The 22,900-nt window shown below is 38.5% G+C and overlaps 1 protein-coding gene, 1 long non-coding RNA gene and 1 other non-coding gene across 6 annotated transcripts in view; 2 read left to right on the top strand and 1 right to left on the bottom strand.

Annotated features, from left to right (window-relative positions):
• LOC124384584 (little elongation complex subunit 1-like) overlaps positions 1 to 22,900 on the bottom strand; it is a 294,671-nt gene that overhangs the window by 73,582 nt on the left and 198,189 nt on the right. The window lies entirely within an intron of this gene.
• Positions 1 to 22,900, top strand: part of LOC124384677 — a 50,827-nt gene that overhangs the window by 18,198 nt on the left and 9,729 nt on the right. The window lies entirely within an intron of this gene.
• On the top strand, positions 6,050 to 6,121 carry trnag-ucc. The gene has a single exon. It is a non-coding gene; the product is annotated as a tRNA-Gly (tRNA).

Raw genomic sequence — 22,900 nt, 5'->3', positions numbered from 1 at the left:
CGCAATACAAATAAAATGAATTGAAAATCTGGTTTTGTTGAAATAACAGGTTAACAGATGATAACTGGATAAATAACTAATGAATAAAAGCTCCATCCAGCCAATTAACATGCAAACTGCAGAAACATTTATATAAACAGAATGTAGAATCACTGAAAGCATTTTAAATGAGATTCATTTGTCCGTTTTGTGTACATACAGGATTCAGGGCCATTTTCTAGATTGATATTTGAAGGTAATTTTGTATTAAAATAATATTTTGCAGTGTGTTTGTGCTTTAAGTGCTTTGGGACTCAAGTCTCCAGCTGGTCATGTGACCAGAGTGATGTGTACAGAATCGCTTTTATGATGTCATAATACAAATTTGAGTATCTCATTGACAACCACCAAACAAACATTTTGAAGATTTTCAAAATTTGATGGAAATTTTGCCAAAAGATTTATGGCTCCATGAATTAATAAATAGAAACATTAAGATTTATAATCAAATCGAATCCACATGTCAAGATGTGATCATAACCTTTGGTAAAATAAAAGCTGATTCTTTTATGTAAAACACTATTTGTCAACAAACATTAGGGACCTTTGGGTCTTCAATATCAAGGTTTACATCAAATGTTAGGATCTTTTAGAGATCTTTTCCAAACATTGGAGCATTAATTGTTTTTGTAATTAAACCAACATGCTTTTTATTATTAAACTTCTCTCTGGACACGCACTGTTGGTGTGTCTCCGTTTATTCAGGTCTGTGCGGCAGTAATGGCGAGTCGAGGCGAGAGCAAGACGAGTTTCTCAAAGTGGAAATATGCTCATTATTTCACTTTAGTTGAGTATAAAGACAAAAACTGTTTAGTCTAATGTAAGCTGTGTCTTTCTGGTTTGAAGCTCGTATCTACTGCGATAGCAACACCTCCAGAAACTCCATGCCTGAGGAGCTAGAAGCTAGAAGCTAACCCGGTGTTCTGTTCTACATTGTTGATAGTTTTCATACTTCAGCTGTGAAAGGAACATGTTTAAGAGCTCAACACAACAGCTTTTATGATGCAGAAGCCACTTTAGTTTTTGATTGTGAATATATTATTCAGCTTGTTTTGTTATTTATTTCAGAAATGCTTGTGATATATTCAGTTTGTGCTGCTCTGACTTTAATAAAATAGTGTTTAAAAATGACTGTGTGTTTAAGTCAGTTTTGTGTTTGTAGACCATAACACATAAAAGGGCATTAATGGGAACATTAAAGAAGGTTCTTTTAAGAGGTAATAATCAGTTAGTAATAAATAGAGTAGAATAGGGTCTGACTAATGTTATGAGTGTGTAGAAGAAACAAAAACAAGGCAGACTTAAGCATGTTTATTGGGAAAGAAGAGTTTGTGGGCCATTGCTGCTGCAGAAGACATGGGTGAGCAATCAGGATCAGACTCAGGGGAAGATATGGGAGGATAATAATAATGATCAGGTGAGAGAACGGGGGAAGTAGGAGAATAATCAGTAGGGGACCAACATGAAGGATAAGGAGGAGATGGTAGAGTTGATGCAGGAATACGGGAGTCGTCATAGTCTTCATTGTTGGTCTGTGTCACCTGATGATAAACAGCAGGAAGGTCAGACGAGGTCTGTGTGCCCATATCACGTGTAAAAGTATTCTTCACGATGTGAGGAGGCAGACAGGGGTTCTCTGGAACAGCTGGAGTAAAGAGATGTTTAATAAATGGAGCAATCTCAGTGGTGAGGAAGAAGAGCTGAAATTGACGATACTGTCGGAGGAGAACGCTCCTAAGAGCTGTCCCAGAACTTCTGTGAGATGGAGCTGAATAAAAGAAACCAACAGAGATACGATGTAAAAGGGTGAAATCACAATGACTAAATATAAAAATGTATATGTTCATGTAGGGACAAATGTAACAAGATTATAAATCAGGGGTCACCAACCTTTTTGACACCGAGAGCTACTTCTTGGGTACCGACTAATGTGAAGGGCTACCAGTTTGATACACACTTTTGAGATAAAAAATGTGCTCAGTTTACCTTTAATTATGTTATTATTAATAATTAATGATATTTATCTATATCAGGGTGTCAGACTTAATTGCACAGGGAGCCAAAACTCAAAGCACACTTTAGGTTGCGGGCCGAACAGGATAAACATTTATTGAACACACTAAAACAATGTTTTTTGAACATAAATATTAATAAAAACAGACAGGAAAATTATTCCAGAATAAATAAAAATTTAAGTTTAAATAACCTAAAATATTTTGCTCTCCATAAAAATATATCATCAAAAAGATCATTCTGAGAAACCAAGAGCAATTGGAGAAACATGAAGCTCAGCTGAGGGCACTTTGGGTTCTGACTATGAGAAACAGCAGAAACAGAAAGCTGAACCTCTACAAGCCCAAAGAGTCGCAGAAAATCTCTGAGGAAACAAAGATTCTTAGGTGAGGGAAGAGAAATGAGGATGGAAACCGAGAGTGACTGGAGGAAGCTGTACAGCTGTTCAGCAATATGACTTCAGCACTAGAGAAAGAAAACCAGAGAAAGAAAAGAGGAGATCAAGCTGGACATGTCCTACATATAATAAAGTACAAAAATATCAGTGATTATTGTAACTCAATATTTTTTATTACTTCAAAATAAATAAATATCTTAAATATAGTGTGTGTTTCTGTTTAAACCCAATTTTACATGAACAGAAGTTAAAGTAATAAAATAAACAGTTATTGAACAGTATTCACAGCATCAGTTTAAATATTAAATCACAATAACACAGAGATTAAATCAGTTTACAATACATGAGTTCTTCATGGGTTCATCTGATGCACACAATACTATAAAGTTTAGTTCCAATGCAGCCTCATAACATCATAGTTCAAGTATAACTTTTGACAACTGCAGTTAGTAGAAAAACATCAGAAAGAACTATTTAATAGATTCATTTTAATAATTCAGTCCATTCAGTTTGGTCAATTCAGTTCGAAAAGATTTGATTCGATGATTTCGACTCTTTAGATTCAGTTCAAGTGACTCGGTTTAAGAGTTCAGTTCGGTCACTTCTATTCAAAACAATGAGGTCGACCGAGACTGAATCCATAGATAGTTCAAGAAATTTCCTTTCAGCAGTCTCTCAAAAGAAACCAGCAGGTGGTCAGAATGTTCCTACTCTGTTCCTGGGTTAGTTTCAGGGTTCACCTCAGTCAGCTTCATCTGGTCATTTATGATTCTACAACATTCATATAGTCACTCGGGTCAACTTCCGGTTTGTGTGTAATCTTCCCTCTGTAATCTGTACATGCGCAGAGTGTGTGTGTGTGTGTGTGTGTGTGTGTGTGTGTGTGTGTGTGTGTGTGAGAGAGAGAGATAGAGAGAAAGAGAGAGAGAGAAATAAAGTGAGTGACATGATGATGTCACAGGCAGAGGGCGGGGCATCTAGGTGTGATGTCACAGTGTGACACGTCTATATAATTCAGAGCGTGCTTTTGTTTCTCATTTGTGAATTTACCAATTGTAAGTAAAGAGACACTAAAATTGACAACCACCAAACAAACAAACAGCAGCAAGAAGCAGCAGCGATTAGCAGCAACTAAAAAAACATTACAAATTCTCTTCTATTGAACATTTCTTCATACAGGTACCTGGTAAGTCGTCTAAATAATTATGGCAGAATATTGTAGATTATTTAGTAGAAGACTCGAAAAGTACAAAGTAATTATTTAGCAACATTAGCATGGGTAACTAGCCGGCTAGCTAATCTTAGCTTTTATAGTTTAGCTTTTTATATTAATCCAACAAATGGACCTAATAATTAGTATAGAATCTATTAGATACAATGAAGTAGCTTAATTTAACCTATTTAGCCCATATTTTAATCAAACTCATGTAACCTGTTTACTCCAAGTATAATGAACATAATATACTAATAAATAGAGTAGAATAGGGTCAGACTGGGACTACAATTTTAATAATCCTTGCAGCCGTGGCATGTTTTATCTGTTGTGGAATTCCTTGTCATTGTTTAGACAATACGTACAGCTCCCAGTGTATAAAATTACAGGTGAAGAGTCTTCTACAGAAAACATCTCCACAGATATGGATCAAAACATCTATGTGGATTTGGATGGAGGGATTATGGCCCTAGTCAATGAGAAAAAAATTACTGTAACAAACGTTTCCTTATAACTAAAAGCACTGAACTCTTTCTACGCTTTAATTCTGATTCTTTGATTATATCGTATATAAATCATGTTGTTGTTGTGTGTATTTTATGCTGTGTGCAGGAACATGGCAGCTGGTGAACATAGGAGGCTTCTGCAAGGTATGCGTCTGCATCAAGGCACGTGTGCCTACATCGAAGCATGTGCTGAGGGGTATCGCTTCGACTTTGAAACCTTTGGAGCTACCTGCGATGCTTGTTATTTACTTGTTCTTCAAAAGAATTGCCTGTGGTGCCAGCCCACCTGTCCTTTAGGTAAACGGTGCCGTAATAGACCCCGTAAATGGTTCAGGTTTCCACCAGAAAAGGACGAATTCGTTTGGGAAACTGATGAGGACCCATTCAGACCGGTGATCGACATTCTGCACCACGCTGACATGTTCTTCCCAGTTGGAATGTGGCTAGATTCCATCCAGAACTCTGTCTATGATCTTCCTGCAGGACTTCAGCTGATCACCCGTATCTATCATGTGCGTAGGGCTATTACCCTTGCCCAATCGTTTGGAGTTCCTGCCAGCTCAGTGGGTGCTCCGACCACTCACAGTTTTCTGTTCACGGACTTCGTCATGCAAAGCACCTTTGTAACGTACTACACCATCACCTTCTGTGGCTATGTTCTATGGACAACTGAACCAGCGAAACATCGTGATTGGAATTGTTGTCCTATCCTTTGTCGCAAATGTCACGCAACAGACTCTAAGGTATTCTCAGCGAGTTCTCACGGTGGTGGTTTGAGGTGTCACAATGCGGTATGGTCTGCACTGAAGTCTCACAGTTCTATATCTGTTCCCCTGCCGCACTGGATCAGACAACTATCACCCATTCCAGTAAAAAAAAGAAAAGAATAGAAAAAAAGGCAAGTGAGTCTGGACATCAAGGACAGGAACTGAAAGCTAAACCTCTCCATGTCCAATAATAATTAATAAAATCAATAAAAATCTAAAATATGAAATCACTTGTTTAGTGAAGTGTTGACATCATTTAAATCCTGATTCTAAATCAGTGTTTCTCAACTGGAGGATGCTTTTAAACTAAATAATTAAAATCCACATGATAAACTTTTGGGAAAATGTGACAAAAGTAAAATTGCACAATTATTAAAAGATGAAGTTAAACCATGATTTTTGTCTTCCTTTCAAACGCCGTATGACCTCCTCATGGGGCTGTGTCTCGGGGTCATAATGCTGAGGGGAGGGAGGTCAGGAGGAGAGGAAACTGGTTCTCAGTGCCACATTGTGCAAAACACCACATCCTGTAAAGTTTTGCTTTTTTTCAGTTACATGATGCAGTTTGAAGATGTAGAGTTTCAGCTTTACTGCACAGTTCTGTGTGTAAAATAAGTCAAAGTCATTTTTTCCAGGAATTTCTTGAATTCAGATTTTATTGAAATAGAAAAATAGTTTTTATTTTCTTATAACTGCATTTGCATATTTTAAAATAAGGAACATTTAACTTGTTTGAACATTTTTGTAGTTCAAACAGCAGCAATAACACTTAAAGCACTACACTACAGAAACAATATAAAAGAAAGTTTTCTACATTTCTCTAATGCTGTCGAGTAACACAGTTTACAGGCCTAAGAATTTAACACTAGCTTCAAAATCACAACCTTGTTTCTGCCTGGTGTAGAAGCAGGGACCTTTGCGTGTGAGGCGAACGTGATGACCACTACACTACAGAAACTACCACAGGGAAAAGCTTCTTGGTCACTGTTTGCACTTTTACATACATTCACAGTTGCAGTAGAGCAGGAGAATGAACCGGTTTGCTGAGAAGTTCAAAACAACCAACGTTCTTCTAGCATGGATTCATTCGGCGATGTTCGCCCCTGGTAGTGTGGCGTTGGTGGTATAGTGGTGAGCATAGCTGCCTTCCAAGCAGTTGACCCGGGTTCGATTCCCGGCCAACGCAAAACCTTTAGTGATTATGTTCAGTTGCCAAAGTAACAACCTCTAAGCAGTCTTGCTTTTATTTGCTTCCCCTGAACACTTGGCGTTTGTGTATTAGATGGTCCCGCCTGTCATCATAGACAAAACATTTTAAAATCACTTAGCTTCTTCTTCTTCTTATTATTATTATTATCCAACTCTTTTTTATTGATGCATTCAAACAGAAAGACACTCAGGCGAGAAAGACAATGGAACAGTGTTTAATTTAGTCCAACAACAAGAAATTGGTCTCTCTCTTTCTAAGTTATACATATAATCACAATCATGAATGTGAGCATCAAGAACAGGAGAAAGAAAGAAAGAAAAAAATAATAAAACAAAATAAAAGATTTGCACCTAAGTACATGAACACTCTCTAAGATATATGTTTTCCTTTCTCTTTTCTACATCTACCAAGAAGTCAGGGACAAGGGGAAGAGCTCAAAAAGGCTAAACAAAGAGAACACGATTTTATTTTCCTCTTTCTCTTAAATATGATAAGAATGGTTGCCAGGTGGTGTAAAACCTTTCCGTAATACTAAGTAATGTAAATCTGATCTTTTCTATTTGAATAAACTGAGACAGGTCATGTATTTAATAAGAAGAACTGGGTGGGTGAGGATTCTTCCAGTTCAGTAATATAAGTCTCTTTGCTACTATAAAACAAAAGGCGAGCATGTTTGATTGTAAGGATGACAAGGAGGGATTTGTGGGGTTGATTCCAAATAATGCTATTAGGGGACATGGTTTAATATCTAAAATGAAGTATTTAGAGATTGATTTAAAAACTGATGTCCAGAAAGAGGTCAAGGCTGGGCAAAGCCAAAAAGTATGATAAAGAGTAGCCGGAGCCGCCGACACCCATCACTGATCACTGTATTAACGAATGACGGGCGCATATAGAGGAGGAATGTACACGACCAAGGGCCTTGGACCATTCCTCATCCGTGAAATTATAATTAAGGTCCGATTCCCAGTTACTCTTTATTTTAGAAAGCGACGAAGAGCCTGATTGAACAACGAATGATACGATAACGATAACACAAGTGAACATGCAGTTTTTATTATTGAGAAAAACAAAATCCAAAACCACAATATTTGGTTGGGCCGCCCTTAGCAGCAACAACTGCAATCAGGCGTTTGTGATAACTTGTGATGAGTCTGTTAGAGTGCTGTGGAGGAATTTTGGTCACTCATCTATGCAGAATTGTTGTAATTCAGCCACATTGAAGGGTTTTTAAGCACAAACCTTTCTTTGAAGGTCATGTCACAGCATCTCAATAGGATTCAGGTCAGGACTTTGACTAGGCTACTCCAAAGTCTTCATTTTTTCTTTCCTTAGCCGTTCAGAGGTGGACTTGCTGGTGTGTTTTGGATCATTGTCCTGCTGCAGACCCCAAGTTCACTTCAGCTTGAAGTCACAAACAGATTCTCCTTCAGGATTTTTTAGTAAACAGCAGAATTCATGGATCCATTTATTACAGCAAGTCTTCCAGGTCCTGAAGCAGCAAAACAGCCCCAGACCATCACACTACCACCACCATATTTCACTGTTGGTATGACGCTCTTTTTCTCAAATGCGGTGTTACTTTTACGCAAGGCGTGATGGGACACACACCTTACAAAAAGGTAAACTTTCGAGTATTTTCCCAAAAGTCTTGGGGATCATCAAGATGTTTTCTGGCAAAACTGAGACGAGCCTTTATGTTCTTTTTGCTCAGCAGCTGTTTCAGTCTTAGATCTCTGCCGTGTAGATCATTTTTGCCGTCTCTTTCTCATGGGGGAGTCATGAACACTGACCTTAACTGAGGCAAGTGAGGCTGCAGTTCTTTGGATGTTGTTATGGGGTCTTTTGTGATCTCTTGGATGAGTCGTCGTTGTGCTCTTGGGGTAATTTTGGTCAGTCGGCCACTCCTGGGAAGGTCACTGTTCCATGTTTTTGCCATGTGTGAACAAAAAAGTTAGCACAGTTTTAACAGGGGGGCAAACACTTTTTCACACGGGGCCATGTAGTTTTGGATTTTGTTTCCCCTTTATTTAAAATCTGCATGTCGTGTTCACTTGTGTATCTTTTACTAATATTTAAATTAGTTTGACGATCTGAAACATTAAAGTGTGACAAACATGCAAATAAACAGTGTTGGCGGTAACGCATTACTTTTGACAATAACTAATACTGTAACAATACTGTAAAAATAAAGTAACTCCGTTACCATTACCGTATGGTGCGTTACCGTTACTTTTATAAATGAATGAATTTGGGCTGAAGTGTAGACTACAGCCTAACCAGCTTACAGCAGCGTCGCATTGTAGGATTGGTGGATGAACCACTGTAAACAGGAAGAAGACGCACTGTGGGTGTGTCTCCGTTTATTCAGGTCTGTGCGGCAGTAATGGCGAGTCGAGGCGAGAGCAAGACGAGTTTCTCAAAGTGGAAATATGCTCATTATTTCACTTTAGTTGAGTATAAAGACAAAAATGTCAAATGTAAGCTGTGTCTTTCTGGTTCGAAGCTCGTATCTACTGCGATAAACAGCAACTCCAATCTGCCGAAGCTCCTTTAGAATCTACATGCCTCGATGAAGCTAGAAGCTAACCCGGTGTTCTGTTTTCATACTTCAGCTGTGAAAGGAACATGTTTAAGAGCTCAACACAACAGCAGAAGCCACTTTAGTTTTTGATTGTGAATACAGTGGAACCCGGTTATCTCGACCTCGGTTACCTCGACAACCCTATTAAGTCGACGTTTTTGAAGTGGAACCCCAAATTCTCGCTTTTTCTAAGCATTTTTTATCGGTTATGTCGACTTTTTTTATGTCGACGAACCCTAATATCTCGAGCACAAGGGGGGAAAAATTTGCCATTTAACGCCGGTTATCTCGGTGCAGCCGCAGAAGAACTCGCGAAATGTGGCTGAAAAATCAAGTCTTACAGCTGCTACAGGTGTTGTAGTGTATACTGGTGAACCACGCTGAAGGGGGCCGAAGGGGGCGTGGCAGGTGGATTCCTGACAGATAAACATGTACTGTATGTATTTTTATAGCATGCCTTCATCAAACAAATCGCGCCAACGCTGTTGTGTAAAAAAAACCTTCAAAAACACGTGCATGCACATTCTCATTTATTAACACACATCATGTACATAAAGAAATTTCAAGCACGTTAATATACTGCCGCCATTTTGATTTTCGTTTATCTCGATCATCGGTTACCTCGATGCTTTTTGGCGACCCCCTAGGACATCGACATAACCGGGTTCCACTGTATTATTCAGCTTGTTTTGTTATTTATTTCAGAAATGCTTGTGATATATTCAGTTTGTGCTGCTCTGACTTTAATAAAATAGTGTTTAAAAATGACTTTGTGTTTAAGTCAGTTTTGTGTTTGTAGACTATAACACATAAAAGGGCATTAATGGGAACATTAAAGAAGGTTCTTTAAAAAAGTAACTAAAAAGTTACTTTTAACAGTAACACATTACTTTTGGTGTAAATAATCAACTAAGTAATTGAGTAGGAAATTAAAATCAGAGGCTCAAGAGCATGTCTCCACTGTGGGTCAAACCCAAGACCTTCTGCATGTAAAACAGACATGATGACCACTACACTCCAGTATTAACAATCAATGACTGTTTCTTCCAATGTTATAAATCACTATATACTGCTCCTTTATCTGCTGACACTTCAACATTAGAGGCCTTTTTCAAAATGTATGTATTCCTACAATAAGTGTAGGTACAGCATTACAATTGGATGAGTTTATATCTGATACAGAAATAGCCTTAGCAAGTCTGCCTTCTGGTAAATCACCTGGACCAGGATACGAAAATCTTAGCAAAAACTCTGACCTGCCGTCTGGAGAAAGTTCTGCCTTGTGTTATTTCACCTGAACAAACAGTCTTCATCAAGAACAGATACTCTTCTTGTAATATTGGGCGCATGTTGAATGTTATATAGTACAGACCAAATGTTTGGACACACCTTCTCATTCAAAGAGTTTTCTTTATTTTCATGACTATGAAAATTGTAGATTCACACTAAAGGCATCAAAACTATGAATTAACACATGTGGAATTATATACATAACAAAAAAGTGTGAAACAACTGAAAAATGTCATATTCTAGGTTTTTCAAAGTAGCCACCTTTTGCTTTGATTACTGCTTTGCACACTCTTGGCATTCTCTTGATGAGCTTCAAGAGGTAGTCACCTGAAATGGTCTTCCAACTGTCTTGAAGGAGTTCCCCGAGAGATGCTTGGCACTTGTTGGCCCTTTGCCTTCACTCTGCAGTCCAGCTCACCCTAAACCATCTCGATTGGGTTCAGGTCCGGTGACTGTGGAGGCCAGGTCATCTGCAGCACCCCATCACTCTCCTTCTTGGTCAAATAGCCCTTGATGCCTTCAGTGTGACTCTACAATTTTCATAGTCATGAAAATAAAGAAAACTCTTTGAATGAGAAGGTGTGTCCATACTTTTGGTCTGTACTGTATATAACCCATCTCTATCTGACACTTCTTTAGAGGTGGAGGAGCAGAAGGTTGAGAAGCAGAAGGTGGAGGAGCAGAAGGTGGAGGATCAAAAAGAACAGGCTGAAGTCCTTTGGACTTTTGGAGACTTTAGAGAATGTGAGAAAATGTATAACTGTGTGTAGATAATCAGGTAAAATATTATTTATGAGTCTGACTTTGTTGAAGGTGTTTATGTCTCACCATAAATCTGATTATCACGAATCACACAGCACAACTTACTCAAAAGTCCAATGCTGAATGTTTACTCTTTTTTTTATCCTAAAGAAATGTAAATGAAGTGATGAACACACTGGATGTTGTTGTTCTGTAGACAGTCACACTGCTGCTGAGAAATCTGGACTGTATTGTGGATGACGGACGTGTACGAAGCGTTCCTGAGATTTGGGACTGTCCTCACTGCACACGTCATTTATAACTACTGATCCTTACATTTTCCTTCTTTCTCAGTAACTTGGGGTTTCCTCCCTGTACTCAGCTGGAGTATTTTCTGAATGTGGAGAGCTCTGATATTGTGAACCTCTAACACGTTTGATGTGCACTCTTTGCTTTGTGTTTCTGCTCGCTGTCCCGTACAGGTCATGATGGAGAACGGACGCTCAAAAGGCTTCGGGTATGTGACGTTTTCATCTCCTGATGAGGCTCGAGAAGACATCATGGAGATGAACGGCAGGGTGCTGGGCAGCAGGACTGTGTACTTAAGTCCCTCTCAGACCACCCAGGGACGAAGTCACGGCATGAAGGTAGAAACCATCTCACCTTCAAAACCCTGCCCAGACCCAAGACCCAACGCCAACAAGAACATCCATCCACAGAGTGAGTCAAAGCCGTCCGATTAGTTTTGTGTTAAGTGCAGTTAAAGATTTAAAACAGAAGAGAACTTTTCATGTTAGCAAAATTTACCTTCTGATTGGATGCTAACATGAGATGATTGTCTGCATCTACAGATGTTCCAGTTGCAAATCCTGGAAAAGAAAACCAGCAGCAGTGGAACAGGGGATTCACACCACAGCCTCTCAGACTGGACACACAGGAACTATTCTGATTCTATTTCCAGTGTGTTTTATAGAGACCTTCATGATCTGGAGCAGGTTTTGGTCACAGCTGTGTTTGGTCACATGTAATAATTGGTTTAATACTGAGTGATTGATCAGTGTGTATTATTAAAGTCAGCAATGCAAACACACACATGCACTCAAACATTGGATGCTGAATTTGTTCTGTTTTCTGTAGGAATTAGGATTAGATCCTCTATTATACCAGAACCAGTGTACACTTGCAGCAAGTTTCTGCTCTCAGAAAATGACCTTTAAATAAAAGTGCTTCATTGTTCATTCACCAGTGAGACCAGAACCTTGTTAATAAAAGAACACCGCTGTTCTGTTTATATTATGGAAAACAGACAGTGCTTGTTATTTCTCATGGTTTTCTACATGAGAGTGATGTAAAGCTCATGTTTTTGCTTTCTGTATCTCCTCACTCACTCCTACAGGTGGTACTGCACAATGGACGGTCCAAAGGCTTTGGATTTGTCTGATATTCCTCTCTGGATGAAGACACTAATGCCATCAGAGAGTTGAATGGAAAGCTGGTGAGCAGGAGGTCACTGTGTATCACTATGGCTGAGCAGTGGACAGGGAGCAGCCGCCACACCAAGCCCTACCTCCATCCATCCAGGAACATGCAGTGGTTCCATCTACAGCGTAAGTCATACTGTCCTCATAATGTCCTACAAAACTTTACTAAACACACACACTGTGTACCGGTCAAACACACACATTATGTAAAGTAACACATCTCTGTTTTTCTCTTTCAGGTCATCGTGTTGTCGTTCTGCTCCACTGAATTCATCATTTTATTTATTTTGCTTTTATTAATTATTTCTTTCTCTTTTTTACAGAAATAGTTTTATTACTGTAAATAAATATGTAAATAACTAACAGTAATGAAGGTGTTTCATTATTGATCATTCATAAAATTCCCTCTTAATACATGAGAACTTTCATTAGAACTGAAAGAGACGGTGCTGTGAAAAGAGAACAGTAATAACAGAGTTGTGTTCGTGAAAACCCTGGAAACAGATCATGTAAATACACTACTCTGACGCTGACACCATTTATTTAATGGATGAATAAAATTGATCTGAAATAAATTCAAATATTTAAGCTGTAATACTGCACTGTATTTAACTTATTATTATTATTATTATTATTATTATTATTATTATTATTATATATTGTTATAATTTTAAATGTATTGATAGATTTTATTTTGAAACTTTATATTTTGATGTTTTATTTCAGTTAATAAATTTTTATTGTATTTAATTTGTGTCGGTTTATGTTCTAATCTCTAATATACACTAAAAGCCTTTATATTTATAAATGTGTATTTAAATCACAGATATTAAAAATTAATAATATGTAAAAGATCTAATATCTACCAAAAAATCACTCAGTGTTGATTTAAGATGTTTGGACATTTATTCCAGCTCATAAATCCTATAAAACATGCAGCATTAAACATGAACTTCCAGCAGATGAACATCTCATAATACTGTCTGGAAGTGAGAAATGTACAGGTTGTTTTACTCCATACACATGAACTTACTTTGATCAGAAACACAATCATACTCCAAATCAATTAATCAATAAAGTCAATAAAAGAATCCCAAACTGCTGTGTGTCTTGTCCTCGCTATTAATGACGTCATTAGAGCTCCACTACTTCTAATGACCTGCTGTGACAGTGAGCTCTAATACACATCACACTGCCACCTACTGGTCATTTATGATTCTGCAACATTCATAGAGTCACTCCGGTCAACTTCCGGTTCTCAACTCGGATTCACTCGCTTTATACACAGTTTACAGCCGTTTTTATCTTATTTATGACTGTAATATCGCTCTTCTCTCAGGAACAACAGAAAAGCTGTGAAGACATGATATTTTATCCGCTCTTTACCTCTGTAATGTGCGCATGCGCATAGTGTCAGGTTAAAGAGACCGGGTTACGTCACAGACGGAGGGCGGGCATCTGCCTGTGACGTCACAGTAAGGCAACGTCTATAATTGGAAACGCGTCTCTGTTTCTCTCATTTCCGAGATTTTGCTTGTGAGTAAAGAGGCATAAACATGGAGCTCTTCAGAAGGTTGAGAGAGATTTTTCAAACCAGAAGATCGAAGAAAACTAAGCAGATTGCTGAAATGAAGGAGAAGCTGGAACACATGGAGAAAGTAGAGAAAGACTTGGATGCATTTTCTCTTCTAATGATAGAGAAGATAACAGAAGAGAAAGAAGAAAGCCATTCTGCTACAGACGGTGCAAAAGCTGGAGGCTACTTTGGCTTCTGAGCGAAAGCAGCAGGAACAGGACATAACTGAGAGAAGCCAGAGCTGGGCGAGAGAACAAAAACAACTGGAGGAACGTGTTGCTCAGCTTGAGTTTATTTTGGAGCAGACCACCATGAAGCTACAGTCTTCCTTGAAAATCAATGAGGAACTGGAGAAAACTGTAGAATGTGAGAGAGAGCTGGACAAGAGAACAAACGAAAGTGGAGAAACATGTTGCTCAGCTTGAGGTCACTTTGGATCAGACCACCATGGAGCTCCAGTCTTCCTGAAAATCCATGAGGAACTGGAGAAAACTGTAAGATGTGAGAGAGAGCTGGAAGAGAGAACAAAACGACTGGAGGAACATGTTGCTCAGCTTAAGCTCACTTTGGAACAGACCACCATGGAGCTCCAGGATACTCAGAATCACTGTGAGAAAATAAAAATAGTGCAGAGCAGGAGAGAGATCATTTGATCAGAGAGAAAGAGCGACTGGAGGAACGTGTTGCTCAGTTTGAGCCCACGTTGGATTTTAAAGAAAAACAGGAGGATGAAAGAGAGAAAACTAAACTTGACATAGAGGAGAGGAACAACTTACAGCTTCAGACCAACAGGGGGCTCCAGGATACCCAGAATCTCTGTGAGGAAGAAAAGAAGACTTCAGAGAATAAAACAGATCATTATATGAGAGTCCGAGAGCGATGGGAGGAAATTGTTGCTCAGCTGAGACAAGAAAACATTCAAAAGAAAAGGAGAAATAGAAAAAAAAGAAGACGACAAGAGAAACAGAGAGTCTGAACATGCCTTTTCCTCTTTCTGTTTCTCTTATGGCTATTTATGATAGTTTTACACTTATAGTCAATAGTATAAAGCTGAGTGTAAAGCTATTGTATCTTGTAGATCGTCTCGCCTTTTGATCATTTTTATTTCTGTCTTGTCAAATCTTTTTTTATCTTTTTTTAAATCTTGATTTTAATCTTTTACTACAAAGAGTCACAATAAACACTAATAACAACCATTATTTTTGTCTTCCTTACAAACGGCGTATGACCTCCTCATGGATTCTTCCACTTAGTTTATATCCTCTTGTGGGGCAGGGGCTGTGGCTCGGGGTCATAATGCTGAGGGGAGGGAGGTCAGGAGGAGAGGAAACTGGTCCTCAGTGCCACATTGTGCAAAACACCACACACCCTGATAATCTTACACACTTTTTCCGGGTGGTATAAAGTCTTCCACCTGAGACATCCAGAGCTCCACATCTGCATTTCTGGAGGTGAGGAGCGTCTGAGGGGTGAAGCCTCTGTCACCTGTCATATTATAGACTACATCAGGACAATGTTTACAATTTCTACATGTTGTTAAAGTCACCAAGAAGCCAGTCATCACGTCCTGCAGCTGCATAGATCACATAGATCCAGGAGCACAGCTGTAGGAATCTAAATCAGCTTATTATTCAGTCATCATCATGGGCGAAATCATCATGGTCCCTGGAGACTCTTTCTCTCCTTAATCTTCCATTGGTGTAATCCTCCAGCAGTGCCATCATGCAGCATTACACACGGGGGTCACCACAGCATTTATATGTTTACAGTAATTACACTGATCATTAACACCTTGGCAAAATCAGCATGAATTAGTGGCATCATCACCAGTGATACAATTTGAAGATGAAAATGTGACATGTGAACACGTTTCTTCATGCCAGTTTTGTCATGAACATCATTATAGTTAGGACTGAAAATGAGAACATAAAGAGAGTAACGACTGTGTGAGAGCGTAATGGCTGCATTTCCAGATTTATTGAAGGAAAATATGTCGTTATTTACACTGTGTTCTGCAGTTATCTAATGGTAGATTTGATGTTCTCCTGTATTCCATGCAGTCGGGCATCTCCTCCTCCTGCGCTCCGTAGTGGAATGTGATGGTGAGACGCCGCTGATTACAAATTTAGAGTGAATTTTTATTTAACATTTGAGTTGGATTTTATAAGAAGGTGTTTATGAAACAACTATCACTCAGTACAAACCCAAATAACCTGCAGGATTTCATCTTCATGATCACAACACTTCAAACAAAACATCTACAGTACATACAGGATTCAGGGCCATTTTCGATATTTATATGTTACGGTAATTTTGTATTATTTATATTAGGAGTCTTTAACGACTCTGTGCATATGTTTAAAAATGACCATGTTACTGTGTGTACAATGATACTAATTGTGTTCATGTATTACAAACACTTTATTAGGAGCACCTATATATTCATATACACTGTGTGTGTGTGTGTGTGTGTGTGTGTGTGTGTGTGTGTGTGTGTGTGTGTGTGTGTGTGTGTGATTATTTGTACAAAGAGTTCCGTCTCATCACTTTCATTATTTTAGATCAAACATGTGCACTACTACTATCAGGTAAAATACAATGTCCTCGTAGGAAAAAACACCAAAAACAAAGTGTCCAAAACTTACGACCCCAGGCTGAAATAGTCCACGCAGAAACAAAACAGAGTAAGAACAGGAGCTTTGAGGGTTGGGATTTGGACTGTAGTTTATGTTAACAGTCTGCTACACTGACTCAGGACTACAGTTTGTATCTGATCATCACTTCACCTCAACATCATTTAGCTGTAATAAATGGACATTCAGTGAAACCCAGATGAGGACGGGTTCCTCTGGTTCCTCTAAAGGTTTCTTCCTTATGCCGTCTCGGGGAGTTTGTTCTTGCTGCAGTCGCCACCGGCTTTTTCATCAGAGACAAACTTACACATAAAGAACATCATATTTATTTGTATCACCACATTATCTGTGTGAGAAATGCTCTATTTGTGCGTAATAAAATGTAATCTGAGAGAGAGAGAGAGAGAGAGAGAGAGAGAGAGAGAGAGAGAGAGAGAGAGAGAGAGAGAGAGAGAGAGAGAGAGAGAGAGAGAGAGAGAGAGAGAGAGAGAGAGAGAGAGAGAGAGAGAGAGAGAGAGAGAGAGAGAGAGAGAGAGAGAGAGAGAGAGAGAGAGAGAGAGAGAGAGAGAGAGAGAGAGAGAGAGAGAGAGAGAGAGAGAGAGAGAGAGAGAGAGAGAGAGAGAGAGAGAGAGAGAGAGAGAGAGAGAGAGAGAGAGAGAGAGAGAGAGAGAGAGAGAGAGAGAGAGAGAGAGAGAGAGAGAGAGAGAGAGAGAGAGAGAGAGAGAGAGAGAGAGAGAGAGAGAGAGAGAGAGAGAGAGAGAGAGAGAGAGAGAGAGAGAGAGAGAGAGAGAGAGAGAGAGAGAGAGAGAGAGAGAGAGAGAGAGAGAGAGAGAGAGAGAGAGAGAGAGAGAGAGAGAGAGAGAGAGAGAGAGAGAGAGAGAGAGAGAGAGAGAGAGAGAGAGAGAGAGAGAGAGAGAGAGAGAGAGAGAGAGAGAGAGAGAGAGAGAGAGAGAGAGAGAGAGAGAGAGAGAGAGAGAGAGAGAGAGAGAGAGAGAGAGAGAGAGAGAGAGAGAGAGAGAGAGAGAGAGAGAGAGAGAGAGAGAGAGAGAGAGAGAGAGAGAGAGAGAGAGAGAGAGAGAGAGAGAGAGAGAGAGAGAGAGAGAGAGAGAGAGAGAGAGAGAGAGAGAGAGAGAGAGAGAGAGAGAGAGAGAGAGAGAGAGAGAGAGAGAGAGAGAGAGAGAGAGAGAGAGAGAGAGAGAGAGAGAGAGAGAGAGAGAGAGAGAGAGAGAGAGAGAGAGAGAGAGAGAGAGAGAGAGAGACATTCAGTGAAACCCAGATGAGGATGGGTTCCTCTGGTTCCTCTAAAGGTTTCTTCCTTATGCCGTCTCGGGAGTTTGTTCTTGCTGCAGTCGCCACCGGCTTTTTCATCAGAGACAAACTTACACATAAAGAACATCATATTTATTTGTATCATCACATTATCTGTGTGAGAAATGCTCTATTTGTGCGTAATAAAATGTAATCTGAGAGAGAGCGAGAGACGGGGTGACGTCACAGGAGGAGCTCGGGCGTGTTTGTGTGACATCACAGTAGAGATGTCTATAAGTCAGAATGTGTCTTTGTTTCTCATTTCTCAGGTTTGTGCAGTTTTAGGAAAATAAGGGAAAAATGTAGAGGTGTCATGAGTATGAACTGGAAGAGATATTCGAGGTGGAAAATAGAGACGCATATGAGGAACAATAGTCACTCCAGAAAACAGATATATGCCATGGCCGGTAAAAAGTGGTGACCACGTACACCAGGCAAAGTGTGTCGGCCGGAAGGAAAAGATAGGAAAATATAATGTAAAATAAAAATAGTAAAATAAGCAAACAGCATGCAGGCAACATGCCTTAACTATACTCAAACAGCATATGCACATATTTTCAAAACACAAGTAGAAACGTAGGTGAAAAAAATCATATAAAAATATATATAAATATAAAATGAGAAGAGTAATAGGTTAATAGGCACAACACATCGTCAGATAATAAAGAACGAGGAGAATATGTCGTTATTTACACTGTGTTCTGCAGTTATCTAATGGTAGGGATTTGATGTTCTCCTGTATTCCATGCAGTCGGGCATCTCCTCCTCCTGCGCTCCGTAGTGGAATGTGATGGTGAGGCCGCTGATTACAAATTTAGAGTGAATTTTTATTTAACATTTGAGTTGGATTTTATAAGAAGGTGTTTATGAAACAACTATCACTCAGTACAAACCCAAATAACCTGCAGGATTTCATCTTCATGATCACAACACTTCAAACAAAACATCTACAGTACATACAGGATTCAGGGCCATTTTTCGATATTTATATGTTACGGTAATTTTGTATTATTTATATTAGGAGTCTTTAACGACTCTGTGCATATGTTTAAAAAAAATGACCATGTTACTGTGTGTACAATGATACTAATTGTGTTCATGTATTACAAACACTTTATTAGGAGCACCTATATATTCATATACACTGTGTGTGTGTGTGTGTGTGTGTGTGTGTGTGTGTGTGTGTGTGTGTGTGTGTGTGTGATTATTTGTACAAGATAATTTGTTCAAAGAATTTATTCTCATTACTTTCATTATTTTAGATCAAACATGTGCCCTACTACTATCAGGTAAAATACAATGTCCTCGTAGGAAAAAACACCAAAAACAAAGTGTCCAAAAACTTACGACCACCAGGCTGAAATAGTCCACGCAGAAACAAAACAGAGTAAGAACAGGAGCTTTGAGGGTTGGGATTTGGACTGTAGTTTATGTTAACAGTCTGCTACACTGACTCAGGACTACAGTTTGTATCTGATCATCACTTCACCTCAACATCATTTAGCTGTAATAAATGGACATTCAGTGAAACCCAGATGAGGATGGGTTCCCTCTGGTTCCTCTAAAGGTTTCTTCCTTATGCCGTCTCGGGGAGTTTGTTCTTGCTGCAGTCGCCACCGGCTTTTTCATCAGAGACAAACTTACACATAAAGAACATCATATTTATTTGTATCACCACATTATCTGTGTGAGAAATGCTCTATTTGTGCGTAATAAAATGTAATCTGAGAGAGAGCGAGAGGCAGGGGGCTGGGTGACGTCACAGGAGGAGCTCGGGGCGTGTTTGTGTGACATCACAGTAGAGATGTCTATAAGTCAGAATGTGTCTTTGTTTCTCATTTCTCAGGTTTGTGCAGTTTTAGGAAAATAAGGGAAAATGTAGAGGTGTCATGAGTATGAACTGGAAGAGATATTCGAGGTGGAAAATAGAGACGCATATGAGGAACAATAGTCACTCCAGAAAACAGATATATGCCATGGCTGGTAAAAAGTGGTGACCATGTACACCAGGCAAAGTGTGTCGGCCGGAAGGAAAAGATAGGAAAATATAATGTAAAATAAAAATAGTAAAATAAGCAAACAGCATGCAGGCAACATGCCTTAACTATACTCAAACAGCATATGCACATATTTTCAAAACACAAGTAGAAACGTAGGTGAAAAAAATCATATAAAAATATATATAAATATAAAAATGAGAAGAGTAATAGGTTAATAGGCACAACACATCGTCAGATAATAAAGAACGTAGGAGAATAGTTGCAAGAATTTGTATAAGAGGTACACTGTCCAAAACACACAGGAAGTAAGCATGAGAGAGCATGAGCTTAAGATGCAGGCAGGATGAGAGTAAGACAGGAAATGTTATATAAAGAAGTATTATGGCATAAGAAATATATTTTAAGAAGATTTTAAGTAAAACTAAGTAAAAGACGAGAGCTATGAAAATTAGGAAAAGCATTTGGAGAAAAGTGCTGATGTGTTAAAACTAAAGCCCTGGTTTGTAAAACTAGTAAAAAACACGTTTTATACAAAGTCTACACAAAACAAAACAAAGGATGATTTGCAGACATAGGAAAAAAAACCCAGACGAGATTTTAAGAAAAGGTGTGAATATTGCGGTGGATGATCTGTTGCATTGTTGTGTACAAAGTGCACGATCAGGGGATGTTTTTTAAGACAAGGTCTCCATCAAGAGATATTTTTGTACATGTAAATTAGAATCGTATGGAGGTGAACGAGGCCTCCTGGATATGGGTGGAATTTTACTAAGAATATGTAGAAACTTACCAGAAAACACGTGAGCAAAAGGTGGGATATGCAAAGCCCCATAAAATCAATGATGTACGTAAATTGTGAGGGAGGAGATATTAGACACAATATGTACATTTTACTAGGTGTGAGATATAAAAAATAAGGATTGTTTATATCAAATTACTCGCATGTGAAAGCTGACGGGTGTCATTGCTGTCAGGATGATTCTCTCCCGAGAGCTCCATGGGACGGGTCTGAAGTGACTGCAATAAAGCTGATTTTCTCCTTCTCATTCGTGACTGGAAGATGTCTTCATTTGGTTTGTTTATGTATTATTTGAAGTTTTTGTAACTTATTGGTAAATGATTAGTGAACAGCTAAAACTAATTTGAGTATTGAGCCACAATTGTTATGTCTATTCGGACATGGGGTCTGAGTTACGAGACCCTGACCACTGTACTGTAACTCAGTGTCAGGATGTTACTGATCTTCTTATCGCCTCGGCATCATGGTGGAGTCTCCTGTCATCAGAGAGTCTTTACCATGAGGTGCCGTGTAGAACATCCAGTGGTCAGTATGAGAGAATTGAATAACAGAATATAAGATTTTTTTCTCCAAAGTTTAAATAACATTGGATTTTTTTTCCATTTGTTGAATTTTAACTTCATTCATTTTTCATTCATGTATTTTTGCTCTTGTTGTGAAGTGAAGTTTGTGTCATTGCTGCTACACTGTGCATCTGAACGATCACGACTCAAATCTCACAATAAACTTTAGGGTTTTATCACATTTTCTACTTTCATTCATCTGATTGTCTCCCCAGTGTCCAACTGCTCCATGGCTTTGTGTATCAGTCACCTCACAACTATAGCAAAGAGTTTTTATTATTGAGCGAGTAAATTCCAAGTGATTCAGTGCTTATGCTCAGAGACTGACCTGATTTTTTTCAACTACTGCTGAATGTTTGTTTACATTCACAATATTCATTATTATATGCACATTATATTCCACATGGATCGTGCAGTACAGTGTACAAGTTGTTAATAACATTCTTGTGTATGTTTCTATTTTCTTTATAGTGATTAATCTGTAGGATAAATCATATAAATGTGGAAATCTTCATATAATAATAATCATAAAAATGTATAATTTTAGAATATAAAATATGTTTAAATGTAGACCTTTAGGTACTAAAGCACCCTATTGCAATAAAGTATTATTATATAATATAATATATTATTATTATTATTATTATTTATATTATAATGACAAACTGTGTTTATAAAATGAACATGAAATAAGGCTGTAATACTGCACTGTATTTAACTGTCTGAAACAGATTTATTCTAGTTTTAAACATATTGATAGTCATTTTTATTTATTTTTTGTTGTATTTTGATGTTTTCAATTTCACTTCAGTAAATTATGACTTTAGGTTTTAAATTTATTACCCAGTAAAAGCCTTGATATTTATAAATGTGTATTTAAAACACAGATATTTAAAAAAGAATAATACATCAAAAGATCTAATATCTACCAAACTACAAAAATCACTCAGTGTTGAATTGAGGTTTTTGGACATTTATTCCAGCTCATAAATCCTATAAAACATGCAGCATTAAACATGAACTTCCAGCAGATGAACATCTCATAATACTGTCTGGAAGTGAGAAATGTACAGGTTGTTTTACTCCATACACATGAACTTACTTTGATCAGAAACACAATCATACTCCAAATCAATTAATCAATAAAGTCAATAAAAGAATCCCAAACTGCTGTGTGTCTTGTCCTCGCTATTAATGACGTCATTAGAGCTCCACTACTTCTAATTACCTGCTGTGACAGTGAGCTCTAATACACATCACACTGCCACCTACTGGTCATTTATGATTCTGCAACATTCATAGAGTCACTCCGGTCAACTTCCGGTTCTCAACTCGGATTCACTCGCTTTATACACAGTTTACAGCCGTTTTATCTTATTTATGACTGTAATATCGCTCTTCTCTCAGGAACAACAGAAAAGCTGTGAAGACATGATATTTTATCCGCTCTTTACCTCTGTAATGTGCGCATGCGCATAGTGTCAGGTTAAGAGCGACCGGGTTACGTCACAGACGGAGGGCGGGGCATCCTCCTGTGACGTCACAGTAAGGCAACCTCTATAATTGGGAACTCTCTGTTTCTCTCATTTCCGAGGTTTTTGCTTGTGAGTAAAGAGGCATAAACATGGAGCTCTTCAGAAGGTTGAGAGAGTTTTTTCAAAGCAGAAGAACAAAGAAAACTAAGCAGATTGCTGAAATGAAGGAGAAGCTGGAACACATGGAGAAAGTAGTGAAAGACTTGGATGCATTTTCTCTTCTAATGATAGAGAAGATAACAGAA

This window comes from Silurus meridionalis, chromosome 4, assembly GCF_014805685.1.
Source record: "Silurus meridionalis isolate SWU-2019-XX chromosome 4, ASM1480568v1, whole genome shotgun sequence".
Lineage (NCBI taxonomy): Eukaryota > Metazoa > Chordata > Actinopteri > Siluriformes > Siluridae > Silurus > Silurus meridionalis.
Note: the sequence above shows the minus strand (reverse complement) of the source record. Positions and strands in the feature narration are given on the sequence as shown.